The 20,250-nt window shown below is 45.6% G+C and overlaps 1 protein-coding gene across 1 annotated transcript in view; it reads right to left on the bottom strand.

The window, feature by feature from the left end:
* The window catches only part of RXFP2 (relaxin family peptide receptor 2), a 1,449,053-nt gene that overhangs the window by 939,590 nt on the left and 489,213 nt on the right, over window positions 1-20,250 (bottom strand). The gene's annotated exons all lie outside the window — the stretch shown is intronic.

Here is a 20,250-nt window from a genome sequence, read left to right as displayed (position 1 = left end):
TAGAGGTTGGCAGAGTTCCAAATATTCTACCAATTTTTTTATAACAGAGAGGTAGTTCTGAAAAGAACTTTTTTTTAAATTGTTTTTGTTGTTTTATATTTTTTTTATTATTTTTCTGAACATTTTTTTACTTTTTTTGTATTTTCTGAACAGTTTTATATTTTTTGGGGTTTTTTGGGGGGGGGAACGAAAACGATTCATTGTAAAGGGCTCAACAGGAGCAACAAAAAAAAAAGAATTTATTGTCTGGGGCGTTTCGGACAATCATGATTGTGGGACACCCCCGCGCCGCACGGCCACCAGCTGCTGCGTGTGCCCCCTCGCTGTGCCTAGCTGCCTCGCTGCCGACTGACCCTGCTGCCGTCCGTTTGGTTTTCTTTCGCCAATCGCTTGTGCCTGTTTTTACTTTCTAATCTCTCTCCCGTGTTAAGCTTGTTTTGTCAATCACTTGTGCTTGTCTGCATCTCTTAGGCTTTTTTCCCCGTGTTTAGCTTGTTTTGTCAATCACTTGTGCTTGTCTGCATCTCTTAGGCTTTTTTCCCCGTGTTTAGCTTGTTCTGTCAATCTTTTGTGCTTGTCCATATTTCCTAGTCTTCTTCCCGTGTTAGCGCGATTTGTTTACCTTCGGTAATCACTGCCCGCTCTGTTTCCCGCCTCCCTCGCCGCCCCCGCTTCCCGCCACTACCGCCGACCCCGCCCCTTTTTCCTTCTGTTCCCTCCCCGCTCCCGCCTCCCAGCTGCTCCGCCCACCCGCGCACTTGGCCTTATATGGCGACCGTGCGACACAGGTGAGTGTGACCCACTTGTGGGACACCCCCGCGCCGCACGGCCACCAGCTGCTGCGTGTGCCCCCTCGCTGTGCCTAGCTGCCTCGCTGCCGACTGACCCTGCTGCCATCCGTTTGGTTTTCTTTCGCCAATCGCTTGTGCCTGTTTTTACTTTCTAATCTCTCTCCCGTGTTAAGCTTGTTTTGTCAATCACTTGTGCTTGTCTGCATCTCTTAGGCTTTTTTCCCCGTGTTTAGCTTGTTTTGTCAATCACTTGTGCTTGTCTGCATCTCTTAGGCTTTTTTCCCCGTGTTTAGCTTGTTCTGTCAATCTTTTGTGCTTGTCCATATTTCCTAGTCTTCTTCCCGTGTTAGCGCGATTTGTTTACCTTCGGTAATCACTGCCCGCTCTGTTTCCCGCCTCCCTCGCCGCCCCCGCTTCCCGCCACTACCGCCGACCCCGCCCCTTTTTCCTTCTGTTCCCTCCCCGCTCCCGCCTCCCAGCTGCTCCGCCCACCCGCGCACTTCGCCTTATATGGCGACCGTGCGAACGCGCAGCGTTGACGCGCAGCGGGCGCGCCGATTGTGCGCCGAAGGCGCGCCAAAGGTAAGCCCGTCTGCGCCCGTCCGCGCCTGGACCGCGCCCAGGGCCAGGACCCCTGGCCCCCACCGACGGAAGCCGACCCGACGAACCTACAACTCCGCCGATCTCATCGCACTCAACACCGGCCGCATCCCAGGATGTCACCAAGCCGCCCCGAAGCACACCCACGGACCCTTCAGCTGCCACGCCTGCAAGTTCAGCTGCATCCGGACACACCCTGCACCAGCACTCACCAAACCGAACACCAGCAGCAGCCACCTCAAGTGCATCCTGCTCAACACCCGCTCCGTCCACAGACACGCCGTAGAACTTTGGAACCTCCTCGACACCACCGCCCCTGACGTGGCCTTCCTCACCGAGACCTGGATGAACGCCTCCTCAGCCCCAGACATCGCCATCGCCATCCCGGAGGGCTACAAGATCATCCGGAGGGACCGCACCGCCAACCAGACGGGAGGAGGCATCGCCATCATCCACAGAGACACCATCCGCATCACGACCAACACCGACGACACCCTAACCACCGCCGAACACCTGCACTTCCAGATCCACACCAACCCGAAGACCACCCTCAGAGGCACCCTGATCTACCGACCCCCGGGGCCACGCACACGATTCAGCGAGGACATCGCCGACTTCGTCAGTCCGCATGCCCTCCCCTCCGCCGACTACATCCTCCTGGGGGACCTCAACTTCCACCTGGAGAACAACAACGACCGCAACACCACCAGCCTGATCGACAACCTCGCCAACCTCGGACTCAAGCAACTGGTAACCACCCCCACCCACCTCGCCGGACACACGCTCGACGCCGTCTTTTCGTCCAGCAACGACGTCACCTTCAGCCACGCAACAGGACTCCACTGGACGGACCACAGCTGCGTCCACTTCACCTTCAACAGATCGGCGATCCACCACCACCAACAACAGGCTGCCCGAAGAAGCTGGAACAAGATCACAGCCGACCAGCTCACCGCTTCCCTGAGCCAGCACCCTCCCGCCAGCTCAGCGAACACCAACCTGGCCGCCGACAACTTCACGAAGTGGATCAGCAACTGCGCGGACGAACTCGCCCCACTGAGAACCCCACCCAGCAGACCCTGCAGCAGAAAAACACCATGGTTCACCGACGAACTAAAGAGCTCCAAGAAGAACTGCCGAGCCCTCGAGAAAGCCTGGAGAAGGGAGCCTACCACGGACAACATGACCACCCTCAAGCTCGCCACCCGGAAACACCACCAACTGATCCGCGCCACCAAGAAAAATACATACAAGGATCGACTGGACAACAACGCACACAACTGCAAGGAACTCTTCAACATCGTGAAAGAGCTCTCCAACCCCAGCGCCGGTAGCAATGACATCACCCCGTCGCAAGACCTCTGCAACTCCCTCGCCTCCTACTTCCACAACAAGATCGCGGACATACACAACAGCTTCAGCAACCAACCAACGCAAGCCACAACCGCAACAACGCCACCCACCACCACCCTCCGCACCTGGACTCCAATCAACACAGAAGACACCATCCGCACAATGAACTCCATCCACTCCGGATCTCCGACTGACCCCTGCCCTCACCACGTCTTCAACAAGGCCGACGCTGTCATCGCACCCCACCTGCGGGACATCATCAACACTTCCTTCGACACCGCCACCTTCCCTGAGAGCTGGAAGCACGCCGAACTCAGCGCTCTTCTCAAGAAACCCACAGCAGACCCCACCGACCTCAAGAACTACCGCCCCATCTCGCTCCTCCCGTTCCCGGCCAAAGTCATCGAGAAGACCGTCAACAAACAGCTGGCAGCCTTCCTCGAGACGAACGGATCCCTCGACCCCTCACAGTCGGGCTTCCGGGCGAACCACAGCACCGAGACCGCCCTCATCGCTGCCACCGATGACATACGAACTCTGATGGACAACGGAGAAACAGCGGCCCTCATCCTCCTAGACCTCTCCGCGGCCTTCGACACTGTCTGCCACCGCACACTAATACAGCGCCTTGGCAACATCGGAATCCAGGACAAGGCACTGGAATGGATCATCTCCTTCCTCGACGGAAGAACACAGAGAGTCCGCCTACCACCGTACAAGTCAGAGGCCACCGAAGTCATCTGCGGCGTCCCTCAAGGATCCTCACTGAGCCCCACCCTCTTCAACGTCTACATGAGCCCCCTCGCGGCCATCGCACACCAACACAACCTCAACATAATCTCCTACGCCGACGACACCCAGCTGATCCTCTCCCTGACCAACGACCCCGCCACCGCCAGAGCCAACCTGCACGAAGGGATGAGAGAGGTAGCCGAATGGATGACGACCAGCCGCCTGAAACTGAACTCGGACAAGACGGAGGTCCTCATCCTGGGCGCATCGCCCTCCGCCTGGGACGACTCCTGGTGGCCCTCCGCCCTGGGCACCGCACCCAAACCAACGGACCACGCATGTAACCTGGGCTTCATCCTGGACTCCTCCCTCTCCATGACCAGACAAGTAAACGCCGTCTCCTCGTCTTGCTTCAACATCCTGCGCATGCTACGCAAGATCTTCCGGTGGATCCCCACCGGCACAAGGAAGACGGTCACCCAGGCCCTCGTCACCAGCCGACTGGACTACGGCAACGCCCTCTACGCCGGAACCACTGCCAAACTCCAGAAGAGACTCCAGCGGATTCAGAACGCCTCGGCCAGGCTCATCCTCGACATCCCCCGACGCAGCCACATCTCCGGACACCTGAGAGATCTGCATTGGCTCCCGGTCAACAAGAGAATCACCTTCCGGCTCCTCACCCACGCACACAAAGCCCTACACGACCAAGGCCCGAGCTACCTCAACAACCGGATCAACTTCTACACTCCCAAGCGCCTCCTCAGATCAACCAGCCACGCCCTCGCCGCCGTCCCCCGCATCCGAAGAACAACAACAGGAGGAAGATCCTTCTCCTACCTGGCCGCCAAGACCTGGAACTCACTCCCGACCGACCTACGCCTGACCCAAGACCACCTCTCCTTCAGGAAGAAGCTCAAGACCTGGCTGTTCGAGCAGTAACGGCACCCCCCCCCCAACCCAGCGCCTTGAGACCCTACGGGTGAGTAGTGCGCTCTACAAATGTCATGATTGATTGATTGATAGCTCTGTTGATCAGAGTGATGCTACTTTCTCTGTAGCAAATGAACCCATTGCAATGCACGCACACTTGTTTCACTTCCCCGAATTTCATCTGAATATTTGGGACCAACTCCCTCGCCTCTGGTCCCGTCACTTCCGGCACAACTGATCTTCTGGCCATAGAAGGAGGATTATCTTGCTGGTCACGTAACTGCGCAGCACTGTAGTTGTTAGGATGCCACCTACTCATATGGCGATGCATCGTGTAATTGCCGTAACTGTACTTCTTCTCGGTGCCTCTGGACAGGCTTTCTTTACATATAAGGCAAGTTACGTACCGTGCATTGACTTTTTTTTGGCCCTGGGGATAACTAAAAAATTGCCAAATATAATTTACTTTCACATGAGACCTTCTGGGCTCCTCACGCAAAAATTGCCTCTCTTGCTGCTCTTCCTCTTCTTCCTCTTCTTCCTCCTCTTGCTGAATAATAACTTCAGCAGGTGGTCCTCTCTTCTTTGGATGTGGTGGAGGTGGTGGGGAAGCACCAGCTGAAGCTACTAATGAAGCCATTGCTCACTAATAACAAAGGGTCTTTCTCTCACAAAGATGAAAGTCAGAGTGAGGAAAGAAGGAGGGGTTTTCATCATTTGGGAAAAACAATAGTTCTAAACCAATGAAAAGTGTTACTTTTAGGTCACATGACGTAGTCTTACATCATTAGGAAACCAAAAGTGAAATGAACCAATGAAAAGTGTTATTACCGAGTCAAATGACTTGTTGTGTTTACGTTACGCGCTTTGGGCCGCGTCCCGGATCGCTTCCGGGAAGCAGCGCTTCGCGCCTCGGTTCGCGTACCAGTTCGCTTCCGGGTACGCTACCTTGGCGCGTCATATGACGTATTACGCGACAACGCGATACGTCACGCTGACGCGACGCGTCACGATGTTGTTTTCTAACGCAGCAGTTGCGCAAACGGAACGTTTCCGGTTCGCGGACCGGGTCGCGGCACCAAATTGCGCTAACGGGAAGCTAACCGGTTCGCGTACCGGGAGCGAAACAAAAAATATAATTAAAAAAAAAGTATTAAAAACGTGTAAAATATATTTTTTGATTTAAAGAAAAATACATTTTAAAGCTTTTGTTATTTGCTATTAAAAAACCATTGAAATTCACTGAAAAAACCATAGGTTATAGACCATATATAGTTAGGAATTAGCATTTAAAAAACCTTTTTTTACTCACACAAAACCATTGAAATTCCATATATAGTTAGTTGTACTAACTATATATCGCGCACCCGCAATCCACTGCTGATCATGTCACATATTACATCATTCATGACATGGTCAGTGACATCACTGATGACATCACTGATGACATCTCAAATGACATCACTGATGACATCTCAAATGACATCTCAAATGACATAATTGATGACATCACTGATGACATCTCAAATGACATCACTGATGACATCACTGATGACATCATTCATATGATAATACGATGAACCTCTTCAGACTCTAATATAACCTTAGATACACTCAGTGTAAACAGACACTCACAGACTGTCACTCATCCATGGAGTTACTCACACATCTAGTCAGTCATGCAAAGAAACAATCACACCTCCATTTCCTCAACTATACAGTTATACACACCTTACTTATTCAAACATATACTAACACATATTTACTCTCTTTTACAATGCCTGATACAAGTTCACAATGATCAATACAGCCACTCACACATTCACTGGCTCTTATGCACAGTTATTTATATATGTCAACTGTCACCTGTACTGTGTTTTACATATGTACTTACTTTGACATGTAGCACTGAGATATCCATTCACTCACCAATGCACTCAGTCAACCGCCCATACAGGTGTTTCTACATGCACTTTTGAACCCATACATCTAGTGAATCAACTGCTCACACATCTATGCACAGAGTCATACACCTCCCAGCCACCCACACACACACACTCAGTCTCCCATACAAATACTTGGAGAATCAATCAATAACCCATATAGTTACTCATATAGCTACTGATCAACACATGCAGCAGTTTACAGAACAACAGACATAATGATGCACAAATTAAGACAGTTTAGTCACTAACCCATGCACTCAGTGAGACACATTTAATCACTCACTCATACAGTCAGTCACGCACTTACTAAATCTTTTATTTCAACACTTCTACATCTACTCATTTTTCAATATGTAAAACATATTTAAACTTTACAGAAACACACAGTCACTGAATGATGTCATCAGTGATGTCATCAGTGATGTCATTTGAGATGTCATCAGTGATGTCATCAGTGATGTCATTTGAGATGTCATCAGTGATGTCATCAGTGATGTCACTGACCATGTCATGAATGATGTAATATGTGACATGATCAGCAGTGGATTGCGGGTGCGCGATATATAGTTAGTACAACTAACTATATATGGAATTTCAATGGTTTTGTGTGAGTAAAAAAGGTTTTTTAAATGCTAATTCCTAACTATATATGGTCTATAACCTATGGTTTTTTCAGTGAATATATATATATACACACACACACACACACACACACACACACACACACACATATACATATTACCTACTGTCGGTCGCCATTAAGTAGTTATAGTTAGGACCTTGTTTCTATTCAAAAATCATTTTTTCTTTTACCAATATCTTTGACGCCCGCCGTTTGACAAATCTTTGCAAAATTTTCAAAACTAATGACCAGCTTCAGTCAGCTCCCGTCTTGAAAGTTTTGGGGTGATTCGTCAAGTGAAGGCCGAGAAAAAAGGGGGTCCCAAAACACGTGTTCCCCATGTTAATTTCCATAGGAATTTTGGAACAGGCTACAGCTTGAACTGCTGAATGGAATTACACCATATTTGGCAAAAAAAGTAGCTCTTGGTTCAGAAAGTGACCTATTTTTAAATATTTTAAATCTGTTCAGTAGTTCCTGAGAAATTAAAAAAATAAAAATATAGATATCTGAGCACCGAGGAGGAGTCGCATCTCCTCCTGAGCGCGAGCAGACTTCAAGTTGGCAAACAACACTCCAAACCAGAATGTGTTGGAAGCCATCTTGTGACTCGGTAAACGAGTCAGAAGAAAACAGTCCAAAATAGGTGGAAAGCAAGAAATGGGGCAGGGTAGAAATTCCCTGACCCCCTAGGCCTGCTTAGGGGCTCCCACAAGGAACACCAGGGCCCAAAAAAGCATTAAAAAAAAAAAAATCGGGCAAATTTGCTCTGGGTGTGCGAATTCGGCTGAGCAAAAAAAATAAGCATGGGCCCCCGTGCTTTATGGGGCCAGGTCCTGGGGGCAATGAGCGTTCTAAGTTGGGGGTTTAAGTCCCCTACATTCCTGGGGGTCCCTGGGGGCCAACAAGCCCACTAGGAACCTCCAGTAAGCCCCATACTGTGGGATTACTGAGAGGTGGTCCTCAGGACACAAGTGGACCTCTTCCCCCGAGCAGCAGTGTGCCAGGAGGTGTGTTTGCAGAGTGGTGCAAAAAGGGGGCGTGGCCTCGCACCACTCTCAGCAATCCAGCTGTGTAGGGCTTACTGAAGGTACATGATGGGCTAGTTGGCCCCGATTTACCCTCATGAGGAAAGGGGACTTTATTTCCCAACCAAGAGCGCGCCAGGAGGCGTGTTTGCAGAGTGGTGGAGAAAGGGGTGTTTCCACCTCTCAGCAATCCAACTGTCTGGGGCCTACTGGAGGTAAGAGGTAGGCTAGTTGGCCCCTAATGACCCCCAGCAGTGAAGGGGACTGCAATCCCCATCCAAGAGCGCTCCAGGGAGCGTGTTTGCAGATTGGTGGGCAAAGGGGAAGTGGCTTGTTAGGAGAACTTAGCAATCCTGCTGTGTGGTACTTACTGGAGGTAATAGGAGGGATAGTTGGCCCCAAGGATGTACTTGGGGGCCAACTACCCCTCTTGTTACCTCCAGCAAGTCCCACACAGTAGGATTGCTAAGACTTCTTCGGGGGCCATGCCCCCTTTCTCCACCACTCTGCAAACGAGCCTTCTGGCAGACTACGGGATGGGATAAAGTAAACTTTACTTCTGAGAAACTTTGGGGACCAAGAAGCCCTACTGCTACCTCCTGTAAGTCCTACGCAGCAGAATTCCTGAGCGCTGGTGGAAGGCCCAGCACCCTTTCTCTACCACTCTGCAAACGCAACTACTGGTTAAAGAAGCATCTTTCTGCACCTCTGACTTTTAGAGGTAGTTTTAATCCCCCTGCCCTATTATGTGCTAGGGCCTTACAGGGGAGGTCATGCCAATCACAGGGGTACCCCAACCCATCGTGTACCCTAAAGTATGTAGGTGTTTCACTGTATTCTAAGTGTCTTTTAGCATAGCACTGGCTCTAGGCCTGGTTAGTCAGAGTCAGTTACCACCAGTACCCATCAGCAAAAAGTTGGGGGCACAGGATGACTTTGCAACAAGGCCTCTTTCTGCACCTCTGATGGTTCTTTCTGCATATCTCTTGCTTCTTTCTGCACCTTTCTTCGTCTTTCTGGACCTCTGTTGCCTCTTCTGCCTTTCTCTTGCTTCTTTCTGCGCCTTTCTTCCTCTTTCTGCACATGTCCTACCTCTGTAGGCATAGTTAGAAATTAACATTTAAAAAAACGTAGAAATTCACTCAAAAAAACACATGTTTCAGGGAGGTTATAGTTAGAAATTATCATTTAAAAAACCTTTGAAATTCACTGAAGAAACCAAAGCTTTCAGGGTCGTTATAGTGAGAAATTAGCATTTAAAAAACCTTAGAAAGTCAATGAAAAGCCATAGGTTTCAGGGACGTTATAGTTAGAAATTAGCTTTTAAAAAAAACTTTGAAATTCACTGAAGAAACCAAAGCTTTCAGGGTCGTTATAGTGAGAAATTAGCATTTAAAAAACCTTAGAAATTCTCTGATAAAACCATAGGTTTCAGGGACGTTATAGTTAGTTGGTCATTTCACTCGTACAAAACCAGATAAGTTCGGCTGTTAAAGTTAGTTGAGGTAACTATAACTCGTGCCCCCGCAATGCACTGCTGATGATGTCACATATTACATCACTCATGACATGGTCAGTGATATCACTGATGACATCGCTGATGACATCTCAAATGACATCACTGATGACATCACAGATGAAATCATCCACGTGATAATATGATGCACCTCCTCAAACCCTAATATAACCTTTGATACACCCACTCTAAAATGCAGACTACCATTTTCGAAAACAAAGACACACCAATACCAGTTACTACATACCCACTCACTGAATCCTAGGTCTACACACACATCTACTCATTCACCCATACAGTCACTCGTACATGCAGTCACTCATCAATTAAGCACTATCATATGCACTCATACACCTATACAGACACACACATACCACCACTCACACACATAGTCTGTCATGCAAAGAATGAATCACACTATTATTTACTCACCTAAACAATTATACCCACACCCACTCACTTATTTATACAGATTCTAACACATACTTACTCTGTTATACTATCACTGACACAAGCATCCATACAGCCAGTCTCACAATCACTCACTCTCGCATATAGCCATTTATATAGTCCAACATCCACATATACTGCCTTTCACACATGTTGTTACTTACACATGTACCACTGAGACATCTAAACACTCACCAACACACCCATTCACACACTCACCCACCCATGCAACTCTTCACAGATGTACTCTTGAACCCATATGCCCAGTGAAACACTCACTCACAAATCTATGCACAGAGTCACACCCCCCACCCACACAGATACTCAGGCACTCATACAGATACTCAGTCAACCAATCATTAACCCATATAGAGACTCACGTAGCTACTCACCATCCTATGCAGCCACTTACACACCAACAGACAGACTAATACTGTTACAGACATTCACACAGTTTAGTCACTGACTCATGCATTCAGTAAGACACGTTTAATCACTCACTTATACTGTCAGTCACACACCTACTAAATCATCCATACAGACACTCATACACCCACGCATTCTTCAATATACATTGGCATATATATATATATATATAAAACATATTTACACTTTACAGAAACACACAGTCACTGGATGATGTCATCAGTGATGTCATTTGAGATGTCATCAGTGATGTCACTGAACATGTCATGAGTGATGTAATATGTGACGTCATCAGCAGTGCATTGCGTGGGCGCGAGTTATAGTTACCTCAACTAACTATAATGACCGAATTTCTCCAGTTTTGTACGAGTGAAATGTCCAACTAAATATAAAGTCCCTGAAACCTATGTTTTTTTAAAGTGAATATATATATAAGATATATATATTAATAGGTAAATCAATGGAACCCGGTCTGCATGCAATTTAAGTACTCTGAAGTAGCAAAATAACAATCTTTTAGCACCGTACAAAACAATGATAATAAATCACCAAGAAAGTGACCAGTGACATATCAAGGTTATTTTGACTCCTTCACCACCATCGCTAGAGAGTACATCTCCAAGGTAGTGAATACAACAGTATACACTTTATTACTAATTCATACTGATGTATGGATATTCTACTAACTGTGCCAAATAAAGAACGCAATGATGTTCGATTTAGTACCTAGGAGATAAGTTCACATAAGCGATGAATTATGTTATTAGCGCAAATGGATCTTCTGCTTGAAGAAGCAATGCATTATTTACACATTGACTTTTCTGCAGCTAATGCTACAACTAAACGTTCGAAGTAGCGCTGCAGCATTGTGCTACAGTTTAGGGAGGGATACATGGGATGCAGAGGGTCTGCCATGTACATTTTCACTTCTGAGAGGGACAGGGATGAGGCAATGAGGCAAGGACACTTTTGCCTCTTTACAGTCCTTGGACGGGGCAGCTTGCTTCGTACTCCAGCTGAGCCCTGTCTCTTTATTCCCCAATTGGGTCAGTGGCCTGCCTCTAATCCCTCTTTCCTGAGCCAGGTGGTGAAACCCAACACCAACTTTGGAACCAAAGAAAGTTTGTGTGGGTGTTACTGCTTTTTCAGGGCCCTGCATTCGTGTTTCAAACTAATGTATAGTTTTAGAATCAACCGTGCTCTATTTAATAGTGACTAGGCATCTGGCATGGGTAATGCCAGTTGAGGGTGCCAGATGCAGTGTCTTCACCCACACATGCTTCTGTTCTGACATGCATGAGGTGGGAATGGTTGGCTGGCAGTAATTTTTCTTCTGAGTTTGGTATTTGGGGCTTGCTGAACCCAATTGATTCCTATACCTAGGCCTGGGAATCTAACAGAAAGTGTGGTTGGATGCAGACTTTTCCTGCAAGACCCAAAGTGGCAATCCTCCTGCTGCTTCACCCTCAATTGAATGAATAGGCTGGCATAGTTCTTCAAGCAATTCTTCATGACAGAAATGGTCTGAACTATTGCGGCAGCCCCATTTCTAAAGAAGGTGAAGCCGAGGTTTCTCAACAGCATAGCCTTGGTGTTCTCTTTATGAACCACTGCAGAATCTACAATGGCTATCACTTCAAGATAGAACTCACTTCAAGATGCTGCTATCTAGTAAGCATCAGCTCTGTGTCCTCGGGTACCTTCAGAAAGAATTTGAAGAACATAGGGCCTTATGTATCAATGCATTTCTCAGTTCCTTTACTCAATGTGCCATGAGTTTAAAAACTACATTTTAGACGTAGCAACTTAAATATTTGTAGATTTATTCTCTGCAGTGATTTTGCTATGGATTGTAAGATGGATGGGACAGATTTGACCATTAATAATTATAGAAAAAAATAAACAAATCTGTTGATCAAAACGGTTTGGGGAGTAATCTGGGAAAAACCATGGAGGGACTATCATGTCTTCATTTGATCTGGCCTTCTGAAGCAGTTAGACTAATGCTTGATAAAATACTCGCCCCCAGTTAAGCCGTTTTTAGTAGACGTAAAAGATAATTTCCCATACTCTAAATTTATATAACTCTAGTTAATGCCTATATTTTCGGTTAAGTGCTAAATTCGGCTTGGATGGCGAGCACAAGTACTGCTAAAAATATTAATTTTCCCACTTTAATGGTCCAGAAAACATACTGTAATCAATACTTTCTTGACAGACCAATGATTAAGTGCAATGTGTTGGTAGAAGTATCCTTGAGGAAACTGTCGCCAGACCTTATATGATCACCATAAAAAGTACTCTGAGAAGCACTGCTGAGAGAGGGGCTTAAGCTATTCACACATAATAATCTCTATAAACCTTTCATTGAGTCTGCTTAAAAAATGCCCCCCTTGCCTCTGCTGATCCATCGAGAGGTGTGCCACATACTGCTCTGTTGCCAATAATCAAGGACTCAGAACTTTTAAATAGAAGAGCAGAAACTATATCTCAGTCATTGGCTTCAAGTGGTTCAGCGAATCATTTTTAAAACAGCTTGTACTGTTTTCAAGGCTCTCCATGGCAAAAGTCCTGCTTTTGTGTCCTCCAGAACATAGCGCTAAACTCCCAATTGCTGCTTAAGATCAGCTCATCACAACTTACTGCTGGTGTCAAGATTTAAGAAGAAAAGACTCAGAGGGGCCAGTTTTTAGGTCGAGCTTTAGCAGCAGTGCGCATGCGCTGCTCGCCCTGCGAGGCATGCAGTAGTAGAGTTTGGGGAAACAAGCTGCCCTCACTCTCACTCCATATTTTTCATTGGCTTCTGTCTTTGTCCTTTGTAAATTCTGTCTTCTGATTGATTAGGAGGCTTGTTAGTCCCATCTTATTATGGCCTTGTCGTCATTTGTACTTTCCCATGGCTATTGGCCCCTTTACTTCGAGTGTTAAACTGTACGGTAAGTGCTATTTAGAGCACAATTTTTCCCCCTCTCCCGCCCGCACTCCCGTTGTCCTTGCCTTCTTGCCCTCCTCCCGCCCGCACTCCCGTTGTCCGTGCCTTCTCATCACCCTCCTGCCCGCACTCCCGTTGCCATTCCTTCTTTCCCCTCCCCCGCACTCCCGTTGTCCGTGCATTCTCGCACCTACCACCTCCCCACCTGCACTCCAGCTGTCCATGCCTTCTTGATCCTCTGTCCCCAACAAATGCGAGTCCTATTGCATTGCAAATGCTTGCTGTTACTGTAGAAATGTGTTATGATCCGGCAGCTTTGTAGTTACTTTATAATTAGACCCATAAACTAGTGTTCCATAAACAAAGTAGTCTAGCTCTCCAACAGGATAGCGAGTGTCCCCAAAACTCTCACATGGCAGTGTAGGTTTCAACCGGACATCGCCTCTGTGCACACACTGCATGTGGAGAAGACAGTGCAGTGCACTGCAGAACGGAGCGAGAGCATGTGAGGTCACAACATGGAAAACAGAGTGAGGTAAATAACAAAGAGCTGTCTCTGAAACTAGTAATATGTTCACCCAAAAGGAGACAACGCACAACAATGTTGCTTTTGTCCCCCCCACAAAACACTCTCTTGTAGTAATTGCAAAAATTAACTATATTTTTCAAAGCACTCAGCTGTGAAGCCTGTTTGAGCTCAAGCAACGTGTTTTTTGTTGTTGTTTTTTTTCTTGAACGTGGCAGGCCAAAGAAAGCTGAAAGGAAACCAGGGGAATGGCAACTGTTCTGAGCTCATCTTACAGTCAAACACAAGCATTGACAACACCAATAGTCCTAGTTGTGGTAAAGTGTTGCATTAGTTTGTTCTTTCGTAAAAAATAATTATAAGGAAAACAAGCATTTGCAATGCAATAGGTCTCGCATTTAAGCGAGTTTAAGCTATCGGCATTGTAAATAACAATGCCTTTTATTTATGTTTTGTAAAACAAAAATATTAGGCATTGTCATTTACAATGCCAATAGCTTAAACCCGTGTAAATGTGAGAACTATTGCATTGCAAATGCTTGTTCTTTTCTGGCTTCTCACACCTGGAATTCTCTCCCTCCTGATATTAGATAATCTTCTAACTATGAGAGCTTAATGAAACTTCTAAAAACATGGCTATTCCAACATGCCTATGGTTAATTTGGGTATCAGCTGCTGCCTCTGGTTACCCTAGTGCCAAGTGACCTTATGGAGAACATGCGCTTATAAATGGTCTATAACAAAACACAAAAAAAACCTTAATGCAAGATTGCTGCCATTGTGTGATACGGCTTATGCATGGGTTATAGGGATAATTTCTTTCCCTATTGTTTCCCTCAGTCAAGATACCTTCTGCATGAAGCGTGATGAGGTGATTGTGTCTGATCCATTCGGGTTTTTGTGGCATTGTTGTGAGCAAGAGGCAGAGGATGAAGCATGGGCACTTGAATCAGCCAGGCCATCCATCAGTGTGTAGTTGTGACACTGCCTATGCTGGCTAGAAACCTATGACTCCCCTGCCCTTACCCGGGGCAAAACCATACACGAACCCCCTTTAGTTGCCTATTTCTGAGCCTCTTTGTCCTGTAACTTCAGGAGAAAAGAGTGTGGTGGGAAAAGAAGCAACAGCTACTGGTGAAGGAGGTGGCCATTGCTTTTTAAGGTGGTTTGTTGGTATTCTTACATGCCCCTCCACACTTTCCTTCTTTTTCTCAATTTCATTTTAGGAAGACTACAAAAATTATCCAAGTGCACTGTGACTCCTGCACAGCAGAGAGCCAGAAGCTCAGACTATGAAGTAAGATCCACAAAGTAAATTCTTTTGACTAACCTCCCAGGTGGGTCGGTGAATGCTTTCATCACTACTACCATCGCTTGTCTGCATAGCCGCATGGGAGGGAGAAGAAGAAACTAATGAGCATCTGACTACACTTCACAGCATTCACCCTTCCACCAGGTGACCCTTTGCACCCTGCATTGAATCACTGCCTTTCTGACACATTCAGAAACAGTGAGGAAGATGAGGAGTTGTAGGAACTGTGTATGTGTGACTGCAGGGTGTGAGGTGTGCACTAGAGTAAGGAAACTTGAAAGGGCACCCATGCAAACGACATGGAGGGCCCCCCCTCCAGACTCAGTCAGGAGCTCTCAGGCCATCGTACTGTGCTGAGGGGCCTGCGAGGGCAGTGGGGGACTATATTACGCTACTAGAGGTGTGCCTGTATGAGTGCTGGGTGAGTAGGCAGCTTGTATGAGTGGTACATGTGCAGTATCAATGGATATGTGCAGTCTGAGAGGGGTGCCCATGTGAAAGCATGGTCAGAAGTGCACTTTTGTGAGTCCAGATTGAGATGGTTGCCTCGGTGTGTGTGTGTGGGGGGGGGTGCGTGTGTGCATGTGCATGTGTGTGTGTGAGGGGCAGAGGTGCCTGTATGAAGGCAGGATGAGAGTTCTGCATGATTGAGTTTAGCGTGAGCTGAGAGACCAAGTGATTGCAGGGTGGCAAATTGGCGTTGTCAATGCTTATTGCTACCGCTCAGCTTCCAGCAGATTTGTAATGGGAAATCCACTGATTGTTTGGAGATGTCGCTACATCTGCAGAAGAATCTGGTGATTAAATGTCCTTCAATATACTATCCCTAAAGTGAAGGACATTACACCAGTGGATTTGATAGAGCATGGATGTTATCTTTCTTCTATCTCCACGAATTCACCCTGTGAAAAATTAATTGTGACATTTGTTTATGAAGATGATAAAATGTGTGTTAGGTTACCACGTTTAAGAAAATGCATGAATGAAACTTGATTTCGATACTGCATCATAAAAGCATGCAGAATGTTAGATGTAGATTTGTGATGACATATAAATGTAAATAAACAAATGTAAAGTTTAGCAAATATATTGATATGTTTTTTTATGCATAAATGAATTTAATATACAAATGGTAACATAGAAAACTCTATGAAAAGAATAAAACTGTTACGTGTAATGAAAATGGTCGTTAACATTAGAACATGCAATGTGAGCACTGAAATTGGAGAGAAAAGAGATGCTTTAATAACTTGTGCTCTGTAGAGGTTTATTTTAAATGCGCTTTTGAATCCTGAATGATGTATTAACACATAATGTGAAAAGAGAATTGCAAATTAGTATGCAAAACAATAATGAAGTGTTAAAAATATTTAATAGAGGTACTTTATACTGACAAGATGTGGATGCGATTCATTAATTTGCCTAATTGAAAGACTAATGTATGGTATTCAGTAATGTGAGATTCTTATTTTAGCATAAATTCATCGTGCACAGGCTGTGTTTCATGAAGACCTCAATAACTTGCTTTTCATTCCTAGTATAAACGTATGAACTGAATAGACTGAAGCCTATGGGAACCTTTGGTAAAGTTTCTACGTGTGCTCTAAAACTCAATGATACCTTTCAAGTTTGTAGCTCACTCAACTAGACTTGTAACAAAATTGTTACTTCCTAGAGCACACGCTTGAGAAACAACTGACAAAGGATGAGAACATGAACTTGCTTACTTCCTAAAAAGTCACAACCAATCATATGAATAAAGTACAGTAGTAGTCTTAAAGAAAATGCAAAGTAATGGATTACTTTATTCTTCCTGAGTTGTATACTTTTCCCTACTACATCATCTCATACTACTGAAACTGACCATTGGGACAGAGTGGTCTGACCAAATTGGTGATTTCAAGGGGTGTAAATCAGAAATCGATAGCGCATATTTGTCCAAAGTACAGACAGGGGCAGTTCCTATTTTGCCCACCTTCTCAACCCACCTTGCGGTACAGGGACTGATGATTTGGACTTCCAGAAAGAAACATGAACTGTGACGAAATGCTGCGTTTGCTGACAGCTGGTATGGTTGCGTAGTGGAATCTTCCTGGCTGGAAGGTGTCCGACAACAGCTGTGGCATTGTCGCTGCAGTACGGACAGGGGCAGACAATCTTGGACATGAACTGAAACTGGTTGTTTGGCGATTACTGAACTATAGGGTTTGTATGAGGGACATTTGCTTTCTATAGACTCCATTCTTATGATAAAATCTTCCTCTGCTGAGGAAGATTACTTCCTCTAAATGGAATTTAGAGTTTCGGTAATGCTTATTTAATGCTTTAAATTCCTAAATTAGATTGGTATGCAAATTATTTTAAATTAAAAAATGATACCAACTGAGAAAAACTACTCTTTTGTTCTGTTTCATTCATTTGTTGTGGCCAATTTATCTGTAACACGTTTACTGACCAAAAAGATAGATTTAGTCCGAGAAATTCCATTCAGTAATGAATGAATGCTAACAGTTACCTTATTCCAGGTCCTCATATGAAAATTGCTCATCCCCTAAGTAGTCTGGTCCCTTTCAGCACAGAACAAGATCCATCGGAGGACCTGATGAGTTTAGTGTGGTAGCTGAGGTTATTCTGGGATAAATATCTTGATCATTTGAAATAATTTGTGAGGCCCAACAGGTTTATCCCACAACAGATTATTCTATTGTTTAGCACTTTCACTAGAAATTTGAAGATATTTCATTGTCACCAAACTCTAAAACAGGCTCCTTGTGTGGCTCTCTTCTACAGCAGCCTAGGACAAACTTCACCGTATCTGTTTACGTCATTTGTGGATTCACATTTCATCTAGAAAAACCTGTTGTTTTCCAGATAATTTGGTCATTGGAGAGACACAGTTGTTGAAATTGCCTATGAACTTCATCAATTGCTACTGGCAAAGCAGAACAATAACCACTCCAAATCCTTTGAGTGGTTCATTCTGTATCCATTAATGGTCATATTCTGCTTACAAAAGTTGTAGAACACTTAAACGTGGAATTATTTGAGTTTTGAATAACCAGTTGCAGTTGATGGTTTTTAACTGGCACTTTTGCTGTAAACTCAATTCAAGAATAGATTGTAATGAAGAAATTTGCCACAACCTGTAATATGATAATTGAAAGACTAATGTATGGTATTCAGTAATGTGAGATTCTTTCCTGTTTGGGCCCAACATGTGATTTCCCAAGTCACTAGGAATGAGGACTTTAGCCTGAAAGGATATGTGGGCGACTAAGGATCTTACTCAAACAGAAAGATCAAGGATACATCTGTGCTCTTTAACTCTCTTGAAACTATTGTTGTAATGCCACTGAAACTTCATACGCATACCCATTACCTCTGGCAGTTTATCTGTTTTAATGAGTGTGATAATCAGTATGTACATGTGAGGCTCTCCTTGATGCCCCATATAATGGCTAATAGATCTTAAAATTCATGTTTGGTTACCCCCTTCCAGATAACTTTAAGTCAAAATGTATTTACAATTGCTCATAATGCACCTTTCATGAACAATGTGAGCTCTATTGTGTTGTGTGTGAGGAGCCCAAAGCCACTCTTTTGTTGTGCTTCTAGCAAAATGGTACCACACATCCCCCTTTGAACTAAACAAGGCAATGTCAATACCCTATTTCTATCATGTTCATGAGACTTAATTTGTAAAAAGGTAAGTGCCAGGGCCCTTTTCTGGTGGCCACTGCTTCTTGCACCACCCATTGCTCCTGTCAGCGTTGCCAATAACAGTCCCAACACAACTACTAACCACCACACTACTACAAGTGAGACAATTCAGACTATTTTCAGCCACCCAAAGTTATAAGAACGGTGTGGGCGGCAGGCAATATTAATTTTTAATGTATATTGAATGATTAAACAACTGTTCTTGTGCTCATCACAAAATTAGACAACAGCGCCACCATATGGCAGACTGTCATAAGAGTTTGTACTGCAAATCAACTGCTGTTGCCAAGCCCCTGAGACCACTGTCTCAAATTAAGCACTGTCAGGAGGGTTTAATGTCCTAGTGAATACTGACATACTTTCAAGAGATGAGTGCATGTTTGGCTGTACACAAACCAGAGCTGGACAGGACGACTATTATTCCACTGGACATTTGCCCAGTGAGGCTGTAGCCCTTGGAGGCTGGTTCGAAAGCCCAGGGTCGCTCCTGGTGCCTCTGTCTATTTCCCCTGCTCCCTTAGGTTATTTGCAGTGGTTCTTTTAAAAGCCTAGGGCCGCTCCTGGTGCCTCTGTCTATTTCCCCTGCTCCCTTAGGTTATTTGCAGTGGTTCTTTTAAAAGCCCAGGGCCGCTCCTGGTTCCTCTGTCTATCTCCCATGCTCCCGAGGTTATTTGCAGTGGTTTTGAAAGCCCAGGGCCCCTCCTGGTCCCTCTGTCTATTTCCCCTGCTCCCTTAGGTTATTTGCAGTGGTTCTTTTGAAAGCCCAGGGCCGCTCCTGGTGCCTCTATCTATTTCCCATGCTCCTGAGGTTATTTGCAGTGGTTTTGAAAGCCCAGGGCCCCTCCTGGTCCCTCTGTCTATTTCCCCTGCTCCCTTAGGTTATTTGCAGTGGTTCTTTTGAAAGCCCAGGGCCGCTCCTGGTGCCTCTGTCTATCTCCCATGCTCCTGAGGTTATTTGCAGTGGTTTTGAAAGCCCAGGGCCGCTCCTGGTCCCTCTGTCTATTTGCCCTGCTCCCTTAGGTTATTTGCAGTGGTTCTTTTGAAAGCCCATGGCCGCTCCTGGTGCCTCTGTCTATCTCCCATGTTCCCCGAGGTTATTTGCAGCAGGCACAGAGCCTTTAACAGAAAGAAAAGGAGGGAGTGAAAATTAGAGAAAAAGCTATCAGAGAGGGAGACGAGAGAGGAAGGAAGGAAACAGAGAGAGTAGATGAATGGAAAGAGAGAGGTTATGTGGGAGAAGGAATGAAGCATGGCTGGTTTGAGCATGCTTTCCACGTTGAAGGTCCCAAGCAAGTGCTGGAGGAAGCATGGAGGACGTATGCTCCTCCTTCATATTCAAGCATTTTCTGCCTTGGTCCGCCCC

The sequence above is a fragment of the Lissotriton helveticus genome, chromosome 8 (assembly GCF_964261635.1).
Source record: "Lissotriton helveticus chromosome 8, aLisHel1.1, whole genome shotgun sequence".
In the NCBI taxonomy this organism is placed as follows: domain Eukaryota; kingdom Metazoa; phylum Chordata; class Amphibia; order Caudata; family Salamandridae; genus Lissotriton; species Lissotriton helveticus.
This window is presented reverse-complemented; position numbering and strand designations above follow the sequence as displayed.